This window comes from Fukomys damarensis, unplaced genomic scaffold (genome assembly GCF_012274545.1).
Source record: "Fukomys damarensis isolate Sample0158 unplaced genomic scaffold, DMR_v1.0_HiC HiC_scaffold_18, whole genome shotgun sequence".
NCBI classification, from domain to species: domain Eukaryota; kingdom Metazoa; phylum Chordata; class Mammalia; order Rodentia; family Bathyergidae; genus Fukomys; species Fukomys damarensis.
Window position 1 is genome coordinate 3,753,408 of NW_022900930.1, and position 9,560 is coordinate 3,762,967.

General features: G+C 50.5%; 1 long non-coding RNA gene across 2 annotated transcripts; it reads right to left on the reverse strand.

Annotated features, from left to right (window-relative positions):
- Nucleotides 1–4,265: 4,265 nt before the first annotated feature.
- LOC117286782 lies at nucleotides 4,266–9,127 on the reverse strand. Of its 2 annotated transcripts, none has more exons than XR_004517905.1 (3): nucleotides 9,081–9,127; nucleotides 7,522–7,688; nucleotides 4,266–5,330 (listed from the first exon to the last, which is right to left on the reverse strand). It is a non-coding gene; the product is annotated as an uncharacterized LOC117286782 (long non-coding RNA). The 2 variants fall into 2 exon arrangements; XR_004517904.1 differs by lacking the exon at nucleotides 9,081–9,127 and adding an exon at nucleotides 8,063–8,182.
- Between the last annotated feature and the right edge of the window lie 433 nt (nucleotides 9,128–9,560).

Consider the following 9,560-nt stretch of genomic DNA (forward strand, 5'->3'; position numbering starts at 1 on the left):
TGCAGGTCCCACAGCTTCTGTGCCACTCGTCTGGGAAGCTTTTGAATCACACACCCAGCGGACATGTCCAAACCCTCAGCTGCTAAAAGAAGAGGGCTCCACCTGGCTGGGAACCCAAGTCGAACCATCATGAAGCCAGGAACTGCAAGGCACCCTCACATCTGGGTATGGAGTCCTTTCTAGAAGACAGCGAGGAAGTTAGTCCACTTCCATGTCTGTCACAGACGTATGTTAGGTCCACATTAAATCTTTTAAATCTATCTTCCACGTCTCGTAACATCTTTTTAATATTCTTTTTTATCTCTTTAAACCTTTGCAGTGAATTCTGGACAATTCCTTCAGCTGTAGCTTCAGTTTATGTATTATCTTCTGTTCTATACAGATGTGCTCTTTCATACATTTTTAAATATTTTCCATTTATATGCCTATTACTTTTACAGTATTTTTCTTTTCTTGCATTTTTAATGCTAATTTTGAGCATATATCCTTTTGTAAGGGGCTCTGTTGTTTCCCTCCCCCTTTTCCTTTTTGGTACTGGGAGTCGAACCTAGGGCCTCGCACTTACCAGGCGGGTGCCGCGCCGCTGAGCTCCATCCCCGGCCCTTGAGCATACATTCTTAAGAATTCCTCACTAACAGTCCCGTTTCTGAAGTTCTTAGTCACGTCCTGTGACACACACTCACAGTGGACTTTAGAGTTCTGAGCCCACGCTCCTGCTCCATCTGTGAGACGCCTGCAAAGCAGGATCAGGGAGTGTTGTTGCGGTGCTGGCTTCTGCCCGTCTCCGCGGGCTGCCCGTACCTTCAGTCTTGGCCCACGTGGACATTAATGTCTTAACTTGAGGATTCCTGGGCCACCGGGGTGGTATAAATTAGAACCAACTTCAGCCAAGGTACAGACTGTGACTACAGATTCCAAGAAGTACGTTTTCCCATTTAGACCCAAGTCAAGGCAGACGAATGTCCTTGTTAGCTCCTTCAGCTAGTGGGTGGATACATTTTACCCCGTTGCTTTACTGAACATGTAGCCCAGAAACAATCCAAGCTTTAAGCAGGAGCTTCAGGTCCAACCTCCTGTAAGAAGCAGGCTTATGGCTGTGTCTCCCTGAGGCTCAGACCTTACCTGTGGCTGCTCCCAGGCTGATAAGAACCCATCCTGCCATTGGGCTGCCTTGGCCTTGGATTGCATATCTACCAGTGAGGTTTTCAGCTTCCTTCCGTTTGGGCCCTGAAGATTTCTTCCCTGTTTTGCATCTTGTTCAGTTACATGTTCAAAAGGTCATTTATTATATCCAGAATTTCTAGGTATTTTGAAGAAGAGATCCCAAATTATACTGATTCACTGTATTGACAAATTAAAGTCTGGACCTCCTCGTAGATGTTGCTTCCTCCTGGTTTGACCCTGTGCTAATAACTTTATTGCCTCTCTGGGCAACATATCACCCTCAGCTCCTTCCTGCTAAATACCTGGCCTGTCCATTTTTCACTGGAGTGGACCTGCTTGCCCTGTCTAGGCAGGGCTTTCTAAGACTCTCCTAGGCCATGGGAAGTCCAATCAGATGCAACTGGAAAAGGAGATGTTCTCATAGAATAAAATGCACCTAATGCTGCCTTAAGTAGGAAGTTTCCTACTATGGTTTGTATATAGCCCCCCAAAGATCCATGGAATAAAGGTTCAAGCCCCAGAGCGGTGCTATTGGGAGGTGGTAAACCCTCTAGAAGGTGGGACCTAGTGGGAGGCCTTTAGATTATTAGGGGTGTGGAACCCTGACCCTTTCTGATCCCCTTCTGTTTCTTGGCTGAAGAGGTGAGTGGTTTTACATATTTTACACATCCCACCATGATATTCCTTACCATGGGCTGAAAGTTATGGGGTCAATTGCTTTTGAGCTGAAACCTCCAAAACTGTGAGCCCAAACAAACCTTCTCTTTTTATGTTAGTGACCTCAGGCATTTAGCTGTAGTGACAGAAAGCTGACTAATATAATTTCCTGCCAAAGGCCTGTGGACACAGAGGGGCTCCTAGAGACATTTCTAACAGCCTTCTTCCCAGCATCACCGGAACGGAATCCCATTGTTCTGAGCAGTGTGTACCCCAGGAGCTAACGCACAAGTGGACAGCTGCTTGACAGCCGATACTGGTACGGGCCTCATCCTGAAAGGAGCCTCTAATGAGCTGCTGCTCAACGTTTCTGTCAGTGATTTAGACATGGAGATCAAAGTGAGGTTGTAACCTGGATGCATGACACAAAGTTGAGAGAGACGAAGTGCACATTCCAGAAACAAGGTTCAGATGGTTTCTACTGATTAGAATAAACAAGATTAAATTTAATCAGGATTAGGCAAAGCCCCGAAGTTAGATCCAAAATACCAATTGTGAAGCACAAGATTGTTATGTTCTGACTTGGCAGCAATTCATAGACCCAGGACCTGGGGGTTTTAGTGACCATAATTTTAGCTTGGCCCTGATTAGTCCTGCTCAACTCCTACACAAGTCCTCTAGCTCCCCAGTGGGCCCTCCCTCTGTGGGCTTCGATCCTAAATTACTTCTGTCTCATCAGCTTTCTGTGTAGCTCTAGCTTCGGTTATTCTCTCCTCTACACCAACTTGGTCCCCTACTTTGATGCACAGTCTGGTTTCCTGGGTCCTTTTTTCATATCTCTGCTCCATAGACATTTTGCTTGCAGCTTCTGCATCTCTGAAAACCAGGGCATGCTGGGAACTTTGAAAGAACATAAGGGTACATTTTCCTGGGGGAGGAAACTGATCACGGGAGGCAGAGTGGGCATCTTCAAATGGAAGAGGGAACCGACCAGTGCTGTGTTGGCGTTAGAACTGGAGAGGAGTGAGTCAATAAAATCATGTGTCTCTTCAATATAAAGCACTGCTTCAATTAATTGGCATGAACACTCTGTGTGCAAGGTGACAGGTGCTTTGGGCCATCCCAAGGATGCCATGTTGGGGGGGGGGGTGTCCTGCCCCAGTGGGGAATTCTGCAGAGCTCATGGCTGCAGTGGGTGAGAGGACTGGACTCATCCAAATGGAGATTCTGGTTCCCTAATTCACATCCAAGCCAGGCCAGCTCTCTGGCCTTTCCTTTGGACAGCAGAAGAGGTGACAAACCACAAGTTGCCTTTGCCAAGGGGTCAGAATGACCTACAAAAACATCTGCAAACACTTCTCTACCTGTCCGCTTGGCTTCTGGCCCTTTAAGATGGCCCAGCCCACTCACAAACTGCACCTGCAGAAGATAAAGCCGGGCTGAAAATAGCCACCATTCAGAGCAATTTCCCAGAACTTCCCTTCTTTCCTTTGGCTCAGATCCCATCTTATCCTCCTCCAGCTGACTTTACCTTGGTCATCTGAACTCTGGCTTTCCTGATCATATAAACCAGAGAAACTTCCGAACTCCAGGGAGCTTTGGATCACCTAGAGGACTCACAGCAGGGATCAGTGGTCACAGATAATACTTCAAGACGAGGAGAGCAGAGAAACATAGAGATTCTCAGCTCCTGAATGCCTGGGCAACAATGGTTCCCCTTAGAATTGAGCCAAAACCTGTGCCGAGAAAAGAATCAGACCGGACAGGAATGAACCCTTGGGTGGGCATGTTCACTGCATCCCCCGTATGCATGGGATAAGGGACTAGGCAGAGATTGGCAGGTGGCCACCACCAGTGGAACCTACCATCACTACCACAGTGATGGCCACCAAGCAGTCTGGATGTTCTGGAACAGTGTTCATTTAAAATGTCATGCTGGGCCGGGCGTGGTGGCACACGCCTATCATCCCAGCACTCGGGAGGCTGAGGCAGGAGGATCGCTGTGAGTTCGAGACCAGCCTGGGCTACACAGTGAGTTCCAGGTCAGTCTCAACTACATAGTGAGACCCTGTCTCAAAAAAAAAAAAGGAATAAAATGTCATGTTGCCCAGCCAGACATGGTGGTGCACACCTGTAATTCCAGCACTGTGGGGAGCTGAGGCAGGAAGAACACAAGTTTGAGCTCAACTCAGTGATTTACGAAGACTGTGTCTGAAAATAAATAGAAGATAGATGATAGAGAGACAGAGACAGATAAAGAGTTGTAGGTTAGTATGAAGCACTGAGTTCAATCTCTAGCACCACAAAAAAAATTGCTGCCCCAGCAAACCATTCAAATACCCTAAAAAATATTATATTTCAGCATTCAACCTATAATTTCAAAAAATACCCCCTCACATTTGTGATTAGTCCAGAAATCTTGTATTGGCCTAGAATTTCCAGGTGGTGTCTGAGGAAAACTGCAGCTAGACCTTGACTGGGAAGTAGCTGCATTTGGTCTTCGTGACCTCTCCGCCCCCTTTCTGTCAACTGCCCTCCCTTCAGACAGAGCCCCTGCCTCCTGGCCCTGGTGGGGATGGCAGGGAAATTGTGTCCTCACAAGAGACAGGATTGAGACAGGGATGAAATCTGAACACGGAGTTGAGGGCGACATAATGTGCAAGAGAGAGAATGTGTGGGGTAAGGAAAGTGCAGGGTCTCTGTGGAGCCTCTGGAAGCTGGGTGCCTCCTGCACCCGAACGCAGGGGAGGAAACTGGGAGTTCATAGTCCAAGGTGAGAGTAGGTATCAAGTAGGTGTGAAAGTTCCTCTGTGAGCAGCCAGCGCCGGCCCAGTGGTTCCTCGCACTTCCAGAGGACGGGCCACGTGACAGGAGGAAGCCCCCGGAAGGCCTGGCCCAAGGTCCACTGGGCACTGGCTGGGGCTCTCAGAGTGGACCCTATTTTATTTCACTTCTGCACCAAGGATAAGGGAGCTCAGCCCCCCAGAAATTACACAGTGGCTGACATCACGGGAAGTACTCAGCCCACTGTGAGGATGAAGCCAGCCACTGCTGATGGCCTCCGTGTCCCAGGAATCACAAACTCTGGGGGTCATGGGTCACATCTCAGCCAGAGATGGGGAGAAACAGATGTGTTCTGGCTCCACTGCTGGACACTGTTTCCCCAGTCACAGCCCACCCAAAAGGCTGCCCCGAGTGGCCGGGTCCCACACAGCTCACTCACCATGGGTCCTCTTCTCCTCACTCTGCTCCTGGTGACAACTGTCTTGTGCTCTGCCTCTGACCTGGTGAGCAGAGACCTGATCAGTACCTCTCATCCCCGTGCCTTGATTCCATCTTCCCAGTGTTCTCCGTGGACAACCTTCTGGTCCTCACTCTGCCTTCTGCAAGCCCCAGGACACACCTGCCCGGTGTGGGTGAGCCAAAAGAGAAAGCAGGCTTGAAAAAATCTCTCTTCTCTTTACTCTTCTTTCTGCCTGCAGATCAGTAAATCCCGCCCTCTTCCAGCTCTGCAAAAGAAAAGTGTTTGCAGTCTTTGGAGAAAGTCTTGAGAGAAGGCTGTCTCGCCCTCAGATCTGCCTCCGGCTTCTCTCCCCATGTCCTAAAACTAATTCCTTCAAATTAAGTAATTAATTCCAGGTAGAAATTCATTGCTTTGCGTTTTTTTCTCTTCAAATGTAAATAAGCTTGGGGACCTGTGTTTCAGAGAGAATGTACTTATTCTGGGATGGTACTCTGATAGGGAGAGAAAGAACTTGAGAGTCCTTGGGAATGAGGGAATTAGGAGACCCCAAGAGGGGCCCCAAGGAGAGAGGAAACAACAGTTCTCCCCTCAGAATGGAACTATTCCACTGGGAGGGACCCAAGCCAGACTTTTTCTCTCTACGGGTTTTGTACAAGCCAAGTGGGTCCGAAATGAGTCTCCAGTCGGCAAAAATAGGGGACACGGGTGGGAATATTGGGGCGAGTTCAGGCAGCGAAGACAAGGGCTGCTTGGTCCAGTGACTGTGCGGGGACCAAGGATGCAAAGAGGGAGACCCAGCTCCATCCTCAAGAAGCTCCCCTGTCGGAAGAAACACGGGCCCCCCAGAGTCGCGTGGGGCTTGAATATGCTGCAACTGTGCGACTCCCTGGATTCTCTGGCTGCAGAGGCAGGGGCCCAAGGAGCAGGTGCCTCGGGGAGGAAGAGTACGTGTGGGCTGCTACGCAGGGACAGTGACAAGCACCAGCAAGAGGGGGAAAGAAGGAGACCACACAAGCAAAGGCTCGTGAGCGTCAGGGGTCTGCCTGGCCAGGGCACAGGTCCTCAAAGCACTGGATGGGGCCAGTAGCTAAACCTTGGAAGCAGCCCATGTGCCCATCAGTAAATGAACAGCTAAAGAAAATGTGGCATTTATATGCAATGGAGTACCACGCTGCCATAGAGAAAGGGAAATTGAGTCCTTCGTAGGAAAATGGGCGCACTTCATGGGAGGGGAAATAAATCAGACACACAGCTGCAGGTTTTCTTATGAGAAACCCAAAATATAGACATAGATAACACGAAATAGGGAGCGAGGTCTTTAGTAAGTGAGAAGGGGACTAAGAAACGAAGGCAGGGAAGAGGAGGGAGGAAAGGGAAGAAAAAGAATTAAGAGGTGTTACGTACATGGAGCAGCTCCCGCGAGAAATGTGAGCATTATGTACTGAAACCGGAAACAAAGGAGAGATGATGCGCGGATGACGGGGCTGCCAAGGTCTCGGGCAGTCACTGTGGAGACCAGCTAGGGAGCCTCGGTGTGGGCAACAGGGGCCCCGCGGATCTGCACTGTTCCCTCAGCCACAGCGGGGGACAGCGGGGCGGGTGAGATGCGGTGGGGTGAAGGCCGGGCCCGGAGCAGAGCAGGCGTGGAGAAAGACTGAGACGTGGCACGAGGCCAGGAACCCACGAAGCGGGCGGGCGTGAGGAAAGAGGAAGACGGCGCTCGGACTTCCAGCGTGGCCTGGGCTCTCCAGCTGCCCTCTGAGGAAGAGGGTGGGGAGCTGGTGGGAAGGCTTAGGCTGGGGAGCCCAAGCAGAAGTGAAACCTCACGTCGCCAGCCTCACACCTGGAGAGCCCTCAAATAAATAACCTGCCAAGCACAGCAGAGGTCACGTGGGGGATGGAGTTCCTGGGCCTTGCTGTATGACGGACTCTTACAGGGGTTACTGGGAACCCGGGGCCTCGCTCACACGAGGCAGCCGTTCTACCACTGAGCCACATCCTCAGCCTTTTTCCTTTTTTATTTTGAGTCAGAGTCTTACTAAATTACCCAGGCCAGTAATCTTCCTGCCTCGGCCTCCCAAGTAGCTGGGATTATAGGTGTGCACCACCATACCCTGCTGAAATACAGATCTTTAAACCTCAGAACCACAGTCAGCATAGAGAGATCTCAGGAGAATGCAAGGGGCCAAACAAACCCTCAGCAGGGGAGGGAGAGTCACCCTGACATACCCTGCTCACTCCCGAGCTCCCAGCTGTGGGAATAGCCCTGGACAGGAATCCCAAGGGCCACTCAGCCAGATGCCCCACCTCTATCCCGGAGAGTGCAGAAGGGCACCTGGGTTCGGGGGCCAGGTGTGGGCTGACTCCCGCTGTGCACCGTGACCTGGCTGAGCCCTGACCTCTTCCCCCTCACATCACAGAGTTCCCAGGAGATCGAGGGCAAGAGCTGCACTCACTTCGGGCTGCGTGGGGACCGCTAGAGTCTCTGCCCTCAGCTAATGACCACTCCGCCTCCCTCAGTGTTTATCCGGGCAGCCCACGGCCAGAGGTGCTCTGATTGCGGGGTACCCTTGCTGGGATGGGAGAGAAGCCCTTGCAGACAGTGGTTCCAGACAGCTTGGCTCTGAAACATAAACAAACAGAAAATAGTCACTGCTCTCCTAACCTGCTCGGCACTGGGGAGGACGCAGAGTGGGGAGCAGGGGAGGATTTCGAACAAGGGCAACATTTACTAGGCTCCTCCAACCTGCACTAGGATAGTTATTACTGCAAATAGCTGTTTTGGCTGCTACAAGCGTGTAATTTCCACCTCGGAAGGAACATGTTCTCAGAGCCCCTGGTAGCTCATTTTGCCGATGCAAAAGTCAGGGATAGGACTTCAGGAAGGGTCTCAACCTCCTGGTGCCCTGGGAGATTCCAGGCTCTGCAAAATCAGGCTCCGAGTTTAGAACAAGGAGGGCCTTCAGAGACGAGGTTAGGGCTCGTTCTCCTCCTCACCTCCTCCTCAAAATGGTTATTGTGTCTCCAGCAGCTTCCACGGAACATCTTTGAAACTCCGACCTCCATGAGTCCCGGCCCCTCGGAGGCACTGGAAACTGTGTAAGCGGCTAGGTTAACTGCCTTTCTCTGGTACCTGAGATAAAATACCAGATACTCAAAGTGAAAGGGGGAAAGGTTTATTTAGCTCACTCTTTGTAGAGGTTTCTGTCCGTAATGGGCTGGCTCCAAGGCGGAGTGGCAGAGGTGAAATAGTTCAAGGCACACACAAGGCAGCAAAAGCAACAAGGGCCTTAATAGCATCTTTCTGTCCCTCATCCAGGCTACTTAGGGTGGGTAGCACTCACACCCTTAATCTTAATGCCCTGGAGCCTCGCATCAATCCCAGCATCACACACTCTAGATCCAGCCACCTCTGAAAAAAGCCCCACCTAGGACTGCATGAGGGTTTGTGGGGGAGACGTCTAGACATAAGCCATAATACCAGTCTTCTGTTACTATAACAAAACAACCGAGACAGTCAATTTGTAAAGATGGAAGGGTTGTTTTTGGCTCACAGTTTTAGAGGTTTCAGCCCATGGTCAATTGGCCCGAGGCCTTTGGGCCTGTGATGAGGCAGCTCATCATGGAGGGATCACAGGGAAGAGAAAAGCAGCTCACCTCGTGGTCGAGATGCCAAAGAAAAAAGAGCTGGCCAGGATGACACGTGCCTGGAGTCCCAGCACTTTAGGGGGTGGGGCAAGAGGATCTCAGTTCAAGCCTAACCTAGGCAATTGAGCAGCTTAGTGAGATCCTCAAAATAAAAAATAAAAGCAGGGTGGGGATGGAGCTCAGTGGGTAGGGTTAGGGTTCAACTCCCAAGAGGGGTGTGGGGAGAGAAGCCATTTCTTCTGTGGATGGCCCCGCCCCTGCAGCCTTCCCTCGCAGGCAGACAAGCCCAGCAGTTTCTACACTCATCCCGTTGTTTGGTCTCCCCAGCCCAGCTAACAGCAGAACTCTAAGACAAGCCTCTTCTCACCCAAGGATGACGGGCAGGGAAGCTCATTTTTATCTTCTGTTTTTGTTTTGGTACCAGGATAGAACTCGGGTCCTTGGTCCCTGCACTTGCAAGGCAGGTGGTGGAACCACTGAGCTAAATCCCTGGCCCTCATTCTTATCTTCTGGATTCCCCAGATCTCTGATGGCTTCAGTGGGTGGATGTGAAATTCCTGAAACAAAAGCAATGTGATTCATTTTCATTTGAGAAAAATTAATGCAAAATCATAAAACGTCTTGTGGGGGCCAAGAGGAAGGAAAAATGTCTCAAAATTGGCAAGTTTATATAATTTATTTGTCAGCTGCCATATACTGTACAATGTCCTGGAGCTACACACAGAAGCAAGATGGGCCTGGGTGCAGTTTAGGAGGCTGATGATGTGTTAATAGGGGTGACGGAGGTGATAAGGCAGGATACACAGGGTGTCCGATACTGCCAGAGGGTGTCAGGAAGAGGTTTGCG